Here is a 16,055-nt window from a genome sequence, read left to right on the forward strand (position 1 = left end):
TTATCTAACACTTGAGACTGTCTTGAAGGAGTTCACAGGTGATAATTATCCCCTTTTGTCACAATATGATAGAGCCCTATATACGTGGCAAAAGGTAATTCGCTCGTCCTCAATGCTCCTGTCAATCGTCCCTAAACTAATACGGAGGAGATAAATCACGGATGACTACTAACCATTAGTACAGTTGCCAAGACATGGGGGAAGACTTGGTCGGACACGTCGAGTTTCGACCCTATAACCTAAATGATACCCCATGTTTTAATCACTGTACCATCATGAGGAGACGATAGAGTCTTATATATAGTGACAAAAGATAAATACGCTCCTATATGCGCAAACAAACTGGGGGTTAAAATAAGAGGAAAATAACGCATGCAATGTCTTTGATATTCTAATGACAACTTGTGTCATCTCAGACCAAGACAAGGTTATGGAATTTTAATCACTTTCCCCCTTTTCCTCCTTGAATTCTTGCACCTTCACCTCAACTCGCTATTCATGATGTAGACTCTAATGAATAAATGACAATGTTGATTATTATCTTTATCATTGATGAATAATAAAGAGCGCATCATTATCATTATCATCAATTGGCAGAGCATCCATTGATTGGATAGCGAAGGAACAAAATGATAAAGATGAGAGTTGAGGAACTAGTGATTAGCAGTGGGGGAGTCAGTGCTACCTCAACAATTGAAAATATTTCGAATAACTTGTGAATCTTTTAATATGTAGTGATATGTTGATGGATGTGTTTACATGATTTGGCCATAACAATGGCCGAAGGTTGTGTGAATTTCTTTGGGGTATGATGGATGTGTTTTAGTGTTTGCCCATTTTGATCAACAAAGATGTAGATTGCGTAAGAGAGAATGCTAAGTAGCTATTTCGTCAATATTAAAAGTGCGTGGCTGACCCACGATACATTTCATACATGTTGAAAATCGATCCCATAATTTATTATAATAACACCACATGTAAATACTAACTGTATCAATCCGTGGGACAATACACATCTATTAAAGAATAGATACATGTAATTAATACTTCATGACTAAGAGTACAAGAAAGAAAGTACAATTAAATTCAAGTTGATAGCATTTAGACAAATATTGATCCTATATATCACAATCACACGAGTGAGCAATTTGTTGTTGTGGGGTGGAGTGCAAAGATTGCTCATGACCCTAAACCCTTACCATCTTTGCTTCCACCTCATACATTACATAATTCTTCACTCCATCACAATTGATTAATCTTACTTTTATCAATTTACAATCTTAATTAAACATTCCTACTCTTGGTTAAGGTTCAAAGTATATATATATATTCTCGATTGTATTTGGGATGATCGAATGCCCTAAGTTTATCGTCATTCTTCACATTTTTTACAAATACAATTGAAGATGCCTTGACCCATCTATGTTTTCTGGATTTATATTGATGATCGATGAAAAAATTTCATGAACCAGATCGATACCTCTGAAATTATCAGTTTGAAGAGTTAGTTTTGTTTTAGAAAAATCTGGTAGCAATCTATGAATGACATGAGAAAATACAGGAAAAAAAAAAGAAAAGGAAAAATGATTTAGGTAACCTATCAATGTCAACTTTCAAGGAAATGCAAGCCAGGTGGATAGTCAGAGCTTTGGCAATTTATCCATAAACTGTTTTTGTTTACTTAATAGAATCCAATAGAATAAAGTTACAGTTCGAGCTGGCTTTTTCAAGACTAAAATATTTGTATTTGAAATAAAATAATTAAATTTCATTTTAAGTTAAAAATAAAGTGTGTTTCATTGTCCAAGCAGCATGGCTACTGTCTTCGGATAAGCATTTGCAATACATATATAGCCCCGGGGATTTGTTACGATGGTAAACAGTGGGATGAACTCCTTAGATAATAAGGATTTAAATTTCACTCAAGGCACATGACACCTAAGGAGTTTGAATTATTTATGATGTTGGGTTATCTGTCATGATCTATTTATGCTTCTCGATTTATGTTGATAGTCGATGAAAAATTCCTGTATAATGAGACCGGTCTTAATTGAATTGTACAAGTTGAATACTTGAATATTTTAATCGGATGGTTTTGCAGTGTATTTCAGACTTCAGTACAATTATTCAAATAAAGAAAGCTCAAGGACATGACAACACTGTTTAGTTTAGACATGATGCATAAATATCACAAGTTGCCTCAAAGAATGGTAAAAAGATGGAAAAAAAAGTGTTGATTATTAGGAGAGCACTTGATACATCCACTTAACTTGCTTGGAATGTTATTAAAAGAGGACTTTGATCCTAACTAGGGATTAATTAGGTTTACTAAAATTATTTGTTATTCAAATGTTAACATCACATGGAATCTTCTTCCATAAGCAAAATTCTAAATGTTGGTATTATCTAATCATAAAGTAATATGAGTTTACAGCTATATATATATTTTTTTGTCTATGTATATGGAATTTAGAGGGAAAGTGAGAGAAAGTCATGATTCCACCTCCTGAGGAAAATTTTTGAAACCCACATTTAAGGTGGGCCTGAGACGATCTAAGATCATGATAAATATACAAGTTCATAGAGAAAGAGGGAGAAAAAAAACTTAATTAGCAACATAAAATATGATAAAATTTATTTAAATATAAATATAGATGAAAATATAATAGGAGATTGAGTCCAACGACGTACAAGAATCCATATGATCATTCCTACTTAGTGTGTTAAAAGGCTTGGTTATTGTTGTTGTTATTGTTATATTTATATGAATTTTGTTCGGTTTGAGAATATATTGGTCCGATAAACTCTACTTTAACATGGTGATGGTGAATTGCTCACTCTTAGAGCATTTTGGAGCCAAGAGATTTATAGAGAAGAGAGTTTTGATTTAGAGAAGTTTTTCACTTCCTTTTTATTAAGAGAAGAGTTTAGATAAGACTAAAAGTCTCTAATACAAAGATAAGTTTCTCGGTGGACAGAGGCTTACAATGAACCACATCAAATTATTATTGCTATTTCTTTGTGTACTTGTGCTAATCTACTAAGTGAGACAAAGGTTCCATCACATAAAGGTATCCTCTATTTTAGTTGTACCTAAATTGAATCTGTATGTATTGTTAAAACAACCTCTAACCTCATCTAGTGGTATTCAAACCACATGTCATTCTAAACTAGAATTGAGCAAAACTAACCTAGAAAACAAAGGTATCCACCATCAGACCAATTGACCGATCGACTATTATGCTGAATCCATGTCCTAAACTATGTAACACTACTTCTGATATTGCAAAGGCTTCCATAATCAACATCTTCAAGCCATCACATGCCTCCCAGTGGAATGAGAAAGATAAACCAACAAAGATTTTACTTTCCTAACATACATCTTAAGCATGTTTCAGTCACCCATATTATAGGACAAGAATGGATCAATCATTGATAATAGTCAAATTATAATAACAAATTGAGGAAGAAATTTTGGCTGTAAAACGTAAATCATACCAAGAAAAAGGATCAGAAGGATACTCGATCACTGGAAAGTGGTTGCCAAAGTGCCTTGTGAAGCTGATGAACTGCTAGTTGCCTGCAGATAAAGAGAATTAAAAGAATGCTAGTAAATCTTTGAATCAAAAGTACCCTTTTTCCACAAGGTGCCAACTTACCAGGCTGAAAAAGTGCTATTAGATCTTATCTTTGTCTGTCAGCTGGTAAATCTTGGTCGTCTTGGATTAGGTTGCTTAACTCGGTATTCTTCATTCGAGTGCGGTGGCTGAGGGGTGAGGACTCTTGAATTGCTGTCGCGATGTTAGACTGTAACCAGGTGATCTGGTGTGTTTTACAACCTTCTGGTTTCATTGAATTTTCTTGTTCTTTGTGTATCAAACTTCACACAATATACATGGCTGAGTGAACTAACCTCTTCACACACCTTTATCGGTTTCAAAGCAACAATTTATTAGGCAATAGACTTTAGTACCAATCAGTCGTGTGGATCATTACCTCCTGAGATAGGCAACTTCATGTAGATGATCAGCCTTCGGCTAATAGAGAACCATTTCACAGGAAGCATCCATGCGGAGCTTGCTCGGCAGGTGCACAAAACAGTAACCGATTTACTGGCATCGTATCTCATCTACAAGCTTCTAAATTTCGAGCCCATGGAAACTCAACCTCTCTTGCAGTGGTGCAAAAGCCCTGTCGCCAAAGGTGGCATTTTTAGGAAACCATGCGCTTTGCTGTTCAAAGTTCTTCTCTTGTTGTGATATCGTTGGCATTGCTATCATCTCTATGCATTTTTTTTGTTCATGATCATTGCTTCTTTGTCAGTCGATGATCGGCAACGCAATGGAAACAAACGCCTAAAAGTGATGGAGCGTCCTGCAGAACACTTTAAAATTGAGTTCAATGTCGAAACCCTACTCCAGTCTTCCTTACGGTGGAGATACTGAGCATATCGCGTGAAGATTGATGAATGTAGTGGCGCATCTTCAGGTGATTTCTCAGGTTCGGGCAAAAGGAAACAAATTTGGTTCGTTTGGAGCGAACGTTTATGGAATGAGGGGGAAAAAGATCGGTGTACCCATTTACTTAGGGATAGAAGGAGGGAAAACGTTGATGTAGTCAGGCGGCGGTGGCGGAGATTGATGAAGCGGTTGGAGAGGAAGGCGCGGAGGGCAGTCCGACGGGGAGGATACCAGCCTGGGAGGCACCGCCGTTGCGGTGGCTTAAGAACGGAGGCAGGCGAGCGATTTATAATTATTAGAATTTTATATTTACATGAGAAAACATTTCACAGTGGTCGCGTGGCCTAATGGATAAGGCGCTCGCCTCCGGAGCGGGAGATTGTGGGTTCGAGTCCCACCGTGATCGTTTTTTCTTGAACAGGTTTTTTATTAATCTAAAAATAAAATTCATTGTTACAGTTTGTTTTATTAATCTATTTTTTTTTAAGTTTATCCAATCAAAATATTTGGAAATATAGGAAATCATCTAGTGGCAAAAGGTGAATACGTTCACTCCAATGCCCTCACCAATCCGTTCCAGGGTCAATACGAATGAGGTAAATCACAGGTGGCTATTAGCCTTTGGAATAGTGACTAGTATATAAGGGAGACATTTACTTCGACTTTGTCGAGATTCGAACCACAGACCCCATGGTGGCAACATCTTATGCGCTAGCCACTAGACTCATCCGAGGGGACGAAAATCATCTCAATCATGCAGAGCCATTTTAAAGTTCAAGCGAGGATTTCCTACAAACTACTTCCCTAATTGATTGAGTATTAATGGGTACACGGTGGATAATTTCTTCTAAGAAAAAAGATAATCCTAAAATAATGTCTATATAGCGACGAGTCATTCGTGCTTCTAAATTTATTCTCATGGCCTATGAAAAATTTTAGTAGGACTAAATTGATCCCTTTAGATTAGTCAATTCGTAGAGTTAAATATTTAAATTAATATTTAGAAGTATAAAAAATTATCTCAATCATGCATTCGTTTTAAAGTTCAAGTGAGGACTTCTCCCTGAGACTATGGTGCAATGATAAAGTATTTCCATAGTTAGTCAAATATCCATATATCAATTTCTAGTTACGGTATACTATGGATTAATTTTCTTATATTGAAAGATAAACTTAAAATGTTGATTGTAGATCGACGAGTCATTCATATTTTCGGATTAAGTCTATGTGCTAATGGAAAATTTCTATGGAATATAATCGGTCACCTTCAAAATCAATCGGTTCAAAAAATTGAATATTTAAATTATAAAAAAATATATATTTTTTATATTTATTGTATCAAAATATTTTGAAGTATAGAAAATCATCTATATCCATTTTGAAGTTCAAGTGAGGACTTTTCCCGAACTACAACACAACATCAAAGCATTTTCGTAGTTAATCAAGTATTCACAGTCGATTTATAACTACAATGCAGTGCAGATTAATTTTCTCCAAGGAGAAGATAATCCTGAAACATTGACTGCGAAGCAATAAGTCATTCGTAGTTCTAAATTTATTCTAATAGTTGATGAATATTTTTTATAGGACTGAATCAATCATCTTTAAAATTAATCGATTTAAAGAAATAGATACTTGGAAGAGGTGTTTCCAAGAGTTGGTGAGTAAACACAATTGGTGTTTACAAATTTTGAAGAGTTTGAGCGAGAACTTCTCCTGGTTAACGTGGAAACGAAATCAAAACTTGAATCTTTGGTTGTTCAGATGTACTTAGCTATGTATTAAACTGCTAATATATGTTTTTTCTTAAAAAAAATTCCTGATCGAAACTTGAATACAATATTCGCCCTATTATTTGCACATCCTGATGTCTCTTTGCCTTTTAGAACACTAAATGCCAGATGATCCTGTCCGAACCAAGAGTCAGCGGACGCTGGGCACGCGGTGCTCTCTGCTGGATCCTCGAGTGCTCCGGCGAATCTGCAACAAAACCGAGCCGGGAGGGGTGCCCCGGCGACGGTCCTCCGACGCTCAAGTCAGGTAAGTGGTGGAGAAAGTGACTGCCGAATTTGTATTCTGCGTACCTTCGGCGAAGTAATAGCCTCTTTATATAAGACGGAGAAGGAACTGATGCACGCCCACCGAGGTGCGTACGTGTCAGCAACCCATACCACGGTATGCACTTGTCAGAGAGCTTACCTGACACCATGCTGCCACAGTCCGAGCATGTTCTTTGATGGGACGGCAGGACCACCCGTTGTCAGACTAGAAGTATGGCACAGCCATACGACTTGACGGCTGTCAGAAGATGTCCCCGTCTTTTACCCACCGTCTGACTGGGGTGCCTGGCCCGCCGAGCGGGCGATGAACGTCGTCCGGACGGCCTTGATTCTTTGCGCCGTCCGGGCGGCACCTCCTTCCGCTCGGTTATTACGCACTGCTTTATTTGAGCGTCGGTCCGGTCGGCTCGCCCTTTTCCGGCGAGTCACTGGACCCTTTGACCTCCCCTCAGCGTTGACTCCTTATGGGGCTCCGGATTTTTACCGCCGGATCACTTGCCTTCCTCCCGAGTCTAGTCGAAGGAGGCAAAGTCCGACTGACTGGACTGCCGATCTGTCGAACAATGATCATTGCCTTAGGCCGCTCGGCCAGGCATAAAGATGCTCCTCCGTGCGGCGATATCTGTCTGTCCGGCGACACTTTGTCCATGCCTTGTATTTTCTGGGAATCGATGTCCGTTGTTCTCCCACACTACCCATCACGTGCTCTGTGCACGGTAATGGGAGCTCATTAAATGCGGCTAGTAACCGGCAAACACGTGGCGACCGTACATTTGTCAGAGTATGGCGGTTACGTCACTTCCGATGGGACAGCCGCCGTTTGAAACGGACGATCCGATGACAACCTCGATATCGACGACCTGGATCGGACGGTGGAGGTTGCTTCCGGGCGGCAATATAAAGCCTGCGGCTCCGCTTCCGCCGCCGCCTCGCTGCTTCATTCTCCTCCGGCACTCTCTGCTCGTATTCTCTTCCGGCGACCTCGCCCCTCAACTCTTCGGCAAACCTCGGCCCTTCGTCGATCATCTTCTTTGTTTGTAAGACCTTTTCTCTTGTTCCCAGCGCTTTCTTCTTTTTGTTACCTGTTTCCTTCAATCGGCTTCTGCTCCATTCTTTGGTCACCCCTTCCCTCGGCATCCTATATTCTCGTCCCTTGACCATGACTAGCACTTCACAGTCGACTGGCGGCGCTCCAGGTCTGTGGTACACGACCATGGAGAGCTGTTTTGATGAGGAAGACGCCTTGCGCCTCGTCCGGACTTATGACCTGCCGACCGACCACCAAATAGTGTTAGCCACACCAGCCGCTCGGCCTCATGAACCGCCGTCCGGCACAGTGTTTTTCTTCCGAGACCAATTTCTGGCCGGACTGCGTTTTCCACCTCACAAATTTTTCTTAGAAGTCTGCAACTATTTCCGCATTCCGCTCGGCCAGGTAGTTCCCAACTCTATTAGGCTGCTGAGCGGAGTGATAGTTTTGTTTAAGCTGAATAACATCCCCTTGGACCCAAAAATATTCCACTACTTTTACTATCCCAAGCAAGCCGAGTGGGGTACCTTTGTTTTCCAGTCTAGGATAGGCTTCGTGCTTTTTGATCATATGCCGAGCTCCAACAAACATTGGAAGGAGCATTTTTTCTATATACGTTTTCCCGAGCGGCCGATTTTCCGCACCAAGTGGCAGACGGCTATGCTCGCGCAACCGGAGCTCGGCAAGTTTAGAGGTGACGCGGACTATCTCCATGCAGCCGAGCGGCTAGTCGGTCAGCGCTATCATATTGACGAGATGCTCCTTCCGGGAGTAATGCATATATTCGGCTTGTCTTCTATCCCCGCCGATCTGCCCTACCGCATGAGTAAGTTTCCTTGTCTTCTCATTTGTTTTGTTCTAACTGATTTATTTTTTGTTTCTGCAGCGGAAGTCATGTGGCGTGCCAAGGCTACCGAGAAGCTCAAACTGAAAGCTGCTCAGATTGAGGAGGTGACGAACAAGGAGACCGCCGAGCGGGGCCTTGCTCCATCCGATCCGACCGGCAGAGGAGATGAAGGCATCAACCATCTCATGTCCGTTCGATCAATGGGGAATGGATATTGTGGGTCCATTTCCGAGGGCGACCGGGCAGAGGAAATTTTTACTAGTGGCGGTAGACTATTTCTCCAAGTGGGTGGAGGCCGAGCCGCTGGCAAAGATCACTGAACAAATGGTTAAAAAATTCATCTGACAACACATCATTTGTCGGTTCGGCATCCCTCGCCGACTAGTGTCCGACAACGGGCGGCAATTCACAGGGAAAATGTTAGAGGATTGGTGCAAAAGCTACGGCATTGAGCAACATTTCACGTCCGTGGCCTATCCTCAGAGCAACGGTCAAGCTGAAGTCGCCAACCGGGAAATTCTTCGTATTCTGCGCGCTCGGCTCGACCATTTGGGAGGGAGTTGGCCGGATGAAGTGCCGAGCGTCTTGTGGGCCATCCGAACGACGCCAAAAGAAGGGACGGGAGTCACACCGTTCCATTTGGTATATGGCGGTGAGGCTGTCATACCGGTCGAAGTCGGCGTTGAGTCAGCCCGGATCCAGAGCTATGATGATGACAACGCCGAACGAAGAAACATGGAGCTGGACTTGGTAGAAGAGGAGAGGGCAAAGGCGTCCGTTCGGCTGATGGCATACCGTCAGCGGATGAAGCAAAACTACAACCGGCGCGTAATTCCCAGATCGTTCCAAGTCGGCGATCTTGTCTGGAAGAAAGTCAAGTCGGTCGGCGACGTCGGCAAGCTTGAAGCTCCATGGGCAGGCCCTTTCAAAATCATCGAAAAGCTCCGCTCGGGCGCGTATTATCTGGAGGATGAGGACGGACGACAGCTAGATAGGCCGTGGAGAGCGAACCACCTCCAGCCTTACCGGGCGGGGTGAAAGGTGTATCACTGTAAATCACCCTGTGTATTTCATTTTTCGACTAAATACTTGAAATGCAGAGATGAAAAGTCAAAAGAGCGAATATAAGGCATTATCATCGTAAACCGAAGGCCCCCGAGCCGATCGGCCGGGAGGTTTGTATCCGAGCCGGGAGCTCGAACCCGAAGACCCCAGGCCGTTCGGCCGGGCTGCGTATAGAATATAAGCAGCGTTCGAAATCGAAGACCCCGAGCAGTTCGGCCGGGCTGCATACTAGTGTGGCAGGAAGGAAACCAAAGCCCTGCGCTGTTCAGGATGATAGAGGGAGGTTATTGCCTGGAGCGAAGGCCTGAGCCGGTCGGCCAGGTATATGGTTTTCCGAGCCAAGTGCTCGACAACGAAGGCCCCGAACCGCTCGGCCGGAGGTATACGGATCAAATTGGCGCCAAACGCTCTAAAAACGGAAGCCCCGTACCATTCGGACAGGATCAAATGAGCCAAAATGCTCGAAGCAGACCCTGAGCCGTTCGGCCAGGAGTACGTTCTTGGGTAAAAGGGGCATATGGATTATCCGAGCCAAGCACCCGAATAGTGAAAGCCTCCCTGCCGATCAGGTTCGCAAGCGAATGACCCGTGCTGTTCGGCCGGGCATAAATATTGTTCAAGCGCGGGATATGAAGGCCAAGGTCGCTCGACCTGGTAAGGAGTTAGCCTCGAAGGCCGTCTAGCCCAGACGTTAGACCGTAGAGACGAGCCGGCGTCTATAAACCCTCCGAGTGGAAGACCGACGAGCACCGTCGTTAAAGATCGAGAGCCGCGCCGATCGACTATAAATATCCGCGCCGACGAGCACCGTCGTTAAAGATCGAGAGTCGCGCCGATCGGCTATAAATATCCGCGCCGTCTAGCCCAGACGTTAAACCGTAGAGACGAGGCGCCTATAAACCTCCGCGCCGACGAGCACCGTCGTTAAAGATCGAGAGCCGCGCCGATCGGCTATAAATATCCGCGCCGACGAGCCCAGACGTTAAAGATCGAGAGCCGCGCCGATCGGCTATAAATATCCGCGCCGTCTAGCCCAGACGTTAAACCGTAGAGACGAGCCGGCGTCTATAAACCCTCCGAGCGGAAGACCGACGAGCACCGTCGTTAAAGATCGAGAGCCGCGCCGATCGGCTATAAATATCCGCGCCGACGAGCACCGTCGATAAAGATCGAGAGCCGCGCCGATCGGCTATAAATATCCGCGCCGTCTAGCCCAGACGTTAAACCGTAGAGACGAGCCGGCGTCTATAAACCCTCCGAGCGGAAGACCGACGAGCACCGTCGTTAAAGATCGAGAGCCGCGCCGATCGGCTATAAATATCCGCGCCGATGAGCACCGTCGTTAAAGATCGAGAGCCGCGCCGATCGGCTATAAATATCCGCACCGTCTAGCCCAGATGTTAAACCGTAGAGACGAGCCGGCGTCTATAAACCCTCCGAGCGGAAGACCGACGAGCACCGTCGTTAAAGATCGAGAGCCGCGCCGATCGGCTATAAATATCCGCGCCGTCTAGCCCAGACGTTAAACCGTAGAGACGAGCCGGCGTCTATAAACCCTCCGAGCGGAAGACCGACGAGCACCGTCGTTAAAGATCGAGAGCCGCGCCGATCGGCTATAAATATCCGCGCCGACGAGCACCGTCGTTAAAGATCGAGAGCCGCGCCGATCGGCTATAAATATCCGCGCCGTCTAGCCCAGACGTTAAACCGTAGAGACGAGCCGGCGTCTATAAACCCTCCGAGCGGAAGACCGACGAGCACCGTCGTTAAAGATCGAGAGCCGCGCCGATCGGCTATAAATATCCGCGCCGACGAGCACCGCCGTTAAAGATCGAGAGCCGCGCCGATCGGCTATAAATATCCGCGCCGTCTAGCCCAGACGTTAAACCGTAGAGACGAGCCGGTGTCTATAAACCCTCCGAGCGGAAGACCGACGAGCACCGTCGTTAAAGATCGAGAGCCGCGCCGATCGGCTATAAATAACCGCGCCGTCGACCACCGACGATAAATATCAAGAGACGAGCAAAGGATGGTTAATCGGAATTAAAGAGGCAAACAAGTTTGCGCGCTGAGCGGCTGATCAAGCGCGTAATGAGACATTAAAGATAATTCGCTTGTCTGGCATAGCGAGGTGCCGAGCGGAATGGTTATAAAGAATACTTAGTAAGTTCTTGCCACAATAAAAGGTGAAAGGAACAGAAGATCATCTACTACGCAAGCTAAAAAAGTCATTACAGAGATAGTCCGGGCCGAACGGCTGGAATACAAAAAAGTTTATAAAAACGCGTCCGACAGGTGGAAGTCCAGCCCGCTGGCATAGACCGGCACCGATTCCCGATCGCCGCCCAACATGCGCCAGAGCGGCATGTCCTGTTGTTGCGCGAGCAGATCCCAGACCGCGTGCTGGATCGCCTCCTCGAACGGTAGCGTTATCTTGTCAGTGAACTTCTCTCCGAAGTCCTCCGAACAAAGGAACGCTTTCCTCACCTCGTCAGAGCGGGCCGACTCCCCCTCCTGGTATTCCTTGAGCGCGGCATGGGCGGCATCGCTGGTGGCTTGGAGCGCGGCCAGATCTCCGTCGAATCTTTGGAGATCCGCCGAGCGGCCCTCCTTCTCGGCGGCCAACAGGGCGTCCAAGTCTTTGATGCGTTGTTCCAACCCCCTGATCTCCACCTTCATACGGTCCATATCATTGATGGCCTGTTGCTTCCGAGTGGTCGCCGTTTTGAGCTCCTTCTCTCGTTGCTTGATCATCGTTTCGAGCCGAACGACTTTGCTCGCCAAATCGCTAGCCCTTTTCCTTTCGGCATCCAGCGATTTTTTGGCCTTCGCCAGAGCGGCAGCCGACTGCCCGTTACCCCCAACGGTTTTTTGTTTTTTCAACTCGTCCTCCAGCTCGGCCAATCGATTGCTAATAGCGATCTGCTCCACCCAGTTCTACCAACAAATGTCCACAGGTCAGAAACCTAATTCGAATATGCAAATAAAGAAAAGGAGAGCATACCCCGGTGGCCTGTTGAAGGTTGCTATCGCCGAGCTGCCCGGGAGTCATCGTGGCTATGCGACGCCGAGCATCTATCCAAGCTTGGGCAAGAGGGCCCGTCAGAGTAATCTGCTGCTCGGGGACCACTGGCCGATCAGCAGCAGCCATGTACGCCTCTGAGGGAAGGCGCAGAACGATCTTTATCAAGTTTTGGCCGCTCGGCTCGCTCTGAGAAGCAGCGGCCTTATCGGACGGCCCACCGGCAGAAGAGGAGGGAAGCTCACCCATACGCCTGATACGGCGCAAAGTTCTGGAAGGGCTGGACGGCGGCACCTCCGAGCTGGCCCTCGGAGAGCCCTGAGGAGTTGGGGTACTCTCGAGCGAAACCGTCCCGGATAGCACCGGTGCGCCCGCGCTCCGCTCGGGCAGTGGCTCATCAAGGTTAGCGCTGCGCTCGGGCAGTGACTTATCAAGGTTAGAGGCAGGGGCAGAGGCAGGGGCAGATTCTGGTCTTCGGCGCTTCCGAGTGCGTAGCGGCACATCATCGGCCGAACGGCCCTCTACCTCAGCCTCGGTAGGAGGTTCCAGGTCACCCGCGGCCTCATTGTGAAAGGCAGGGACATCTGAGGCTTCGGGGACAGTTGGTGCCCCCTCACTTTCTCCACCGGTCGGATCGGATGGAGCAAGGCCCTGCTCGGCGGCCTCCTTGTTCGTCACCTCCTCAATCTGAGCAGCTTTCAGTTTGAGCTTCTCGGTAGCCTTGGCACGCCACATGACTTCAGCTGCAGAAACAAAAAATAAATCAGTTAGAACAAAACAAATGAGAAGATAAGGAAACTTACTCATGCTGTAGGGCAGATCGGCGGGGATAGAAGACAAGCCGAATATATGCATTACTCCCGGAAGGAGCATCTCGTCAATATGATAGCGCTGACCGACTAGCCGCTCGGCTGCATGGAGATAGTCCGTGTCACCTCTAAACTTGCCGAGCTCCGGTTGCGCGGGCATAGCCGTCTGCCACTTGGTGCGGAAAGTCGGCCGCTCGGAAACGATATAGAAAAAATGCTCCTTCCAATGTTTGTTGGAGCTCGGCATATGATCAAAAAGCACGAAGCCTATCCTAGACTGGAAAACAAAGGTACCCCACTCGGCTTGCTTGGGATAGTAAAAGTAGTGGAATATTTTTGGGTCCAAGGGGATGTTGTTCAGCTTAAACAAAACTATCACTCCGCTCAGCAGCCTAATAGAGTTGGGAACTACCTGGCCGAGCGGAATGCGGAAATAGTTGCAGACTTCTAAGAAAAATTTGTGAGGTGGAAAACGCAGTCCGGCCAGAAATTGGTCTCGGAAGAAAAGCACTGTGCCGGACGGCGGTTCATGAGGCCGAGCGGCTGGTGTGGCTAACACTATTTGGTGGTCGGTCGGCAGGTCATAAGTCCGGACGAGGCGCAAGGCGTCTTCCTCATCAAAACGGCTCTCCATGGTCGTGTACCACAGACCTGGAGCGCCGCCAGTCGACTGTGAAGTGCTAGTCATGGTCAAAGGACGAGAATATAGGATGCCGAGGGAAGGGGTAACCAAAGAATGGAGCAGAAGCCGATTGAAGGAAACAGGTAACAAAAAGAAGAAAGCGCTGGGAACAAGAGAAAAGGTCTTACAAACAAAGAAGATGATCGACGAAGGGCCGAGGTTTGCCGAAGAGTTGAGGGGCGAGAGTGTCGGAGGAGAATGAAGCAGCGAGGCGGCGGCGGAAGCGGAGCCGCAGGCTTTATATTGCCGCCCGGAAGCAACCTCCACCGTCCGATCCAGGTCGTCGATATCGAGGTTGTCATCGGATCGTCCGTTTCAAACGACGGCTGTCCCATCGGAAGTGACGTAACCGCCATACTCTGACAAATGTACGGTCGCCACGTGTTTGCCGGTTACTAGTCGCATTTAATGAGCTCCCCTTACCGTGCGCAGAGCACGTGATGGGTAGTGTGGGAGAACAACGGACATCGATTCCCAGAAAATACAAGCCATGGACAAAGTGTCGCCGGACAGACATATATCGCCGCACGGAGGAGCATCTTTATGCCTGGCCGAGCGGCCTAAGGCAATGATCATTGTTCGACAGATCGGCAGTCCAGTCAGTCGGACTTTGCCTCCTTCGACTAGACTCGGGAGGAAGGCAAGTGATCCGGCGGTAAAAATCCGGAGCCCCATAAGGAGTCAACGCTGAGGGGAGGTCAAAGGGTCCAGTGGCTCGCCGGAAAAGGGCGAGCCGACCGGACTCAGAAGAAAGGGAAATCTGGTAGTAAAAGGCACCCTGGTAGGGACCAGGGGTCCGACGCTCAAATAAAGCAGTGCGTAATAACCGAGCGGAAGGAGGTGCCGCCCGGACGGCGCAAAGAATCAAGGCCGTCCGGACGACGTTCATCGCCCGCTCGGCGGGCCAGGCACCCCAGTCAGACGGTGGGTAAAAGACGGGGACATCTTCTGACAGCCGTCAAGTCGTATGGCTGTGCCATACTTCTAGTCTGACAACGGGTGGTCCTGCCGTCCCATCAAAGAACATGCTCGGACTGTGGCAGCATGGTGTCAGGTAAGCTCTCTGACAAGTGCATACCGTGGTATGGGTTGCTGACACGTACGCACCTCGGTGGGCGTGCATCAGTTCCTTCTCCGTCTTATATAAAGAGGCTATTACTTCGCCGAAGGTACGCAGAATACAAATTCGGCAGCCACTTTCTCCACCACTTACCTGACTTGAGCGTCGGAGGACCGTCGCCGGGGCACCCCTCCCGGCTCGGTTTTGTTGTAGGTTCGCCGGAGCACTCGAGGATCCAGCAGAGAGCGCCGCGTGCCCAGCGTCCGCTGACTCTTGGTTCGGACAGGATCACCAGAGAAGTAGAAGTAGATGGAGATTGCTTGACAAACCTCCTGATGACATAACTATTTCCTGAAGCATATACATCTTCATCCCTGATTCTTTTGGCGGATTCAAGTCTCTTGCATTTTCGCTTGAAGTTTGCTTTGCCGAACAACAGAAACTTGAAGAGACTAGACTACACGCAAAATGCTGTGAGAAACTGCAAAGCTCTGTCCAAAGTTAAAGAATCATATGCAGTAACATGTATGATACGAGTAAGGTTTCATATGAAGCAACCTGATTCCTCAACACTGCTCATCTTCTCGAGAAGCTCTACCAGAGCTTTTATCAGGATGTTTTGTTCGGTAGAATGGTGCCATAACATGAACATTTGTAGTTATTCTTAATGTCGATGTGCCCCACGACTATTTCTTGCTGATGACAGACATTAATGGAAATTGGAGGTAAAATGAAGATTTGAAGAGCCTAAGAGCCTTTTTAGGACAGCTACCGAAGTTTAGGGTGAGAAACAAAATTGTTAGCTGAGAAATACATGCTGCTAGACTCTGTTAACTCCATTAAAGCATTCTACTAAACTAGTAACATAATTGATTCGAACATGAGAGCTTATCTTTCTAGTACCTCAATGGTGCATCCTTCATAAACCTTCATGATGAAAAAATGATTGGAGTCAAGAAACCTTCGGTCAGCTAGCAGGAACAAATGGTAAGAATTCTCAAACTGATGTGCCAAAATCAA

The 16,055-nt window shown here is 46.6% G+C and overlaps 1 non-coding gene across 1 annotated transcript; it reads left to right on the forward strand.

Moving 5' to 3' along the window:
• The first annotated feature begins 4,793 nt into the window (after window positions 1–4,793).
• Window positions 4,794–4,866, forward strand: TRNAR-CCG. Its single transcript has one exon. It is a non-coding gene; the product is annotated as a tRNA-Arg (tRNA).
• Window positions 4,867–16,055: the final 11,189 nt, after the last annotated feature.

Source organism: Zingiber officinale, chromosome 3A, assembly GCF_018446385.1.
Source record: "Zingiber officinale cultivar Zhangliang chromosome 3A, Zo_v1.1, whole genome shotgun sequence".
Classification (NCBI taxonomy): domain Eukaryota; kingdom Viridiplantae; phylum Streptophyta; class Magnoliopsida; order Zingiberales; family Zingiberaceae; genus Zingiber; species Zingiber officinale.